At 43.3% G+C, this 3,159-nt stretch overlaps 1 protein-coding gene across 1 annotated transcript in view; it reads right to left on the bottom strand.

The window, feature by feature from the left end:
* LOC106807929 (SWI/SNF complex subunit SMARCC2-like) overlaps positions 1–3,159 on the bottom strand; it is a gene marked incomplete at its 5' end in the record, with an annotated part of 18,491 nt that overhangs the window by 13,643 nt on the left and 1,689 nt on the right.

Raw genomic sequence — 3,159 nt, 5'->3', positions numbered from 1 at the left:
TATATCTTTATTTATAAAACGCAGCCATTTACTACAGACACTAGGCATTACTGCTGACAATAGCTCACCTAAAGTTAGAAATTATGAAGCATGAAGAAATTTTCTGATGGGGCAGGTCTCTTTTTAATATTTTAAATGTCTTGCTTGGACCAATGACCCTCTACACGAATCCTCTTAGATGCGATATGTCTATCCAAAACAACTGTCTCTGCATGAAGTGATGGCTTTCCTGAGCATTGACGGCATGCTCCACCATAGCTATCACTGACATAAGTAACAACGCCTGTGTCACCTAATGTATACATGCCCCAACTTGGGTAACTCGCAGTTCTAGTACCTAGAGATGTTCGATTTGTTCTGATATGTTGATCAAAATAGTCGCAACAAACCGATTGCCGGTGGTTATAAACTTACGCGACTAGCGGTTCTAATACCTAGAGACATCTGGCTATTTATTCGATTATATCAACAGACAGAGCAAAACTTATATATTGGGTTAAAGGGAGAATACTGAATAGTACTATCAGGAGCTCTTAAACTTAAAGTTAGGTATAAATATGTTCAATTTGTTCTGATATGTTGATCAAAATATAGGATCGGCTATGTGTGATCGATGTATGTAACTATGTTTACATGCCATGGGTGATTGCGCAACCGGCTCTACAACTGCTGCGCGCGCTGCGCCACCTGCTGACGAAGCTAGCGGCTAACCCCATTAATTATGTACCCGGTACTTCTTTAGCCTTTCTTGATCTCGCTCACTTAGGATCTGTGGTATGCATTAACATTAGACAGGAGTGATGTTTATCATACTATGTTCTGTCGTAATGCAATGGCGGCTAGAGTAGAAACTAGAAGCAATTTGTGACATCAGCTAGCTTGAAGTTGTACTTACTGCACAGTGCACTGTTCAATGCACCCTCAGTGACTCACACTGTACACGTTATCATGTACAGTACGTTACATTTCCATTTACGAGCAAATAATATTATGTTTATACAAACATGCAGTTTAATAACATACAATCCTGAAGAACACATACGCGTACATAGTTCTGTACACAGTGCAGCGCACTATGCGAAAGCAACAGTACACGGAAAAGACAATGCGAGTATTCGTCAGCATAACGACAATGATTGCCATTTTGGCGAGAGGACAATAACCGGCGAGCGAAATTCGAGCATACTTTGCCGTAAAAACTAGGCACCCATGAACACGATCAAGCACAAGGAAAGCTTACCTTTTTGCAGTTTTTTAGGAGCCAATTTCTAATCACATCGAATTGGCTTGTGGTTTCAACGGATTCGAAAAATTTTATATTAGGACTACCGTCTTTCTTCCTAATGATCACCATTTTAACAGTCTCGCGAGATCACGCGGCTGCATCGATTTTACACCCAATAGAAATTCGCCACTAGTTTTGGTGCGCGCTAGCAGCGGGAGCGGGAGCAGCTAGCGTCAGCAGCTTGTTCTGCAGCAGCGCCTTCTCTATGTTCATCAGCATCTCGACGTTGCGGTCCATGCGCGACGGCGACTGGAAGTCGAATCGCCGCCTGGTGGGAGGCAACGCGGATGGGTGAGATCGCGCGTGTAAACGGCCGAGAAATGTTAACAAACGCGGATGATGCGTTCGCCGGGAAATATTATCGTGGAAGGTAGTGCACGACGATAGTGAAGGGGCGCAAGAAATGAGAGCGAGCGTGGATGATATGATCACCGTGAAATATTGATTATAGTGGAAGGTAGCGGGCGACGATAGTACGAGTGCAAGTAAACGGCGCAAGAAATGAGAGCGAACGCTGACGATGTGATCATTGATCACTGTCAGATATTATGATGGAAGGTAGCAGGGGCGACTACAATGAGAGCCAGGGTAAAAAAATACACGGGAGCGATAAGCGATTGGCTCTTCAAACCTCCGAAATCGCTCCCGTAACATTTTTGACGAGAGCTATTTTTTCCACAGACTTTTGAAAAAGAGCTCCCGTGAAAAAAAGAAGTATTTTTCCCGTGATGAGAGCGTGTGTGAATGGCATAACAGAAAGAGTCAACACATACTTTACAATCACCATGAATTCTCCATGGTGGACTGAAGTGCGAACTTAATGAAAAGGATGGGAATGCACAGAAGGACAAAACCGACAATGCAATAACTGTCAAATGTCACTCTGCATCTTAGTCTTACATAGCCCTGGATCTCAAGTAGCTAAAAGGTACAACTCAAGCTTGCAGTACTTAGTCCTCACATGAAAAATCATTATTGTACATATATGCAGCACATTTTCTTATAACAATGCTATGACATAGTGATACATTGACTTTGATAAGTAATCACTGTTGACAAAGAACACTGTCAATGTTGCCATTATTAAAAAAAGGTAATAGCCTTGCATGTCACGCATCAGTGTCCTGATTCATATTGATCAGAAGTAGATAATAGGGAAGGAGTAGGACTTCAATAAACATGGTAAATTCGTCATTTACTAGCCTTATAATACCTACGATTTACTACGCGTAACTCAACCAACTTGAGCTCAAATCGTACACAGTACATTCGACTAGCATCGTGCGAAATCGTTTCCTCGTATACACCCGCAATCCGGAGATACAGACTAAAACGTACGACACGATTATCCATTCTGTTTCCATCAATCCGAATGTATTTTTCGCCTAACTCGAAACAAAAGGCAGCTACTAACCACTACTTACTACTCTCTGCAGCGTGCAGCGTGCAGACGCTATCGTGGGACGTCGACACGGAAGGCGGGGACGGGTCGCACTGCCGACACGCTCACCGTACGTGCGGGCGTGCTTGCAGCGGGCGACGGATACACGTTCAGCGTCGTCGTCACGGACGCGTCGGCGCAGACGTCTTCAACGCGGCGCCGACAGGTGGCAACTAATTAAAGGGACAGTAGCCTCTAGGATTTTACTGCATACAACTGTACTTACTGTATAACAAATCGTCTATACCCACTCGTATTTGTTACCAGATACCTAATTTAATTGTTATAATTAATTACACATCAACGCTACGAAATTTGAACGGCGCCATGACACCCGCGACATTGCCGCCACCCCGAAAAAGTTGACAATTTATTTTGCACGTTACAGACCGAGGGCTAATCATAAAAATGCAATTATATTTATACCTAAATG

The sequence above is a fragment of the Priapulus caudatus genome, unplaced genomic scaffold (assembly GCF_000485595.1).
Source record: "Priapulus caudatus unplaced genomic scaffold, Priapulus_caudatus-5.0.1 Scaffold243, whole genome shotgun sequence".
Taxonomy (NCBI): domain Eukaryota; kingdom Metazoa; phylum Priapulida; class Priapulimorpha; order Priapulimorphida; family Priapulidae; genus Priapulus; species Priapulus caudatus.
This window is presented reverse-complemented; position numbering and strand designations above follow the sequence as displayed.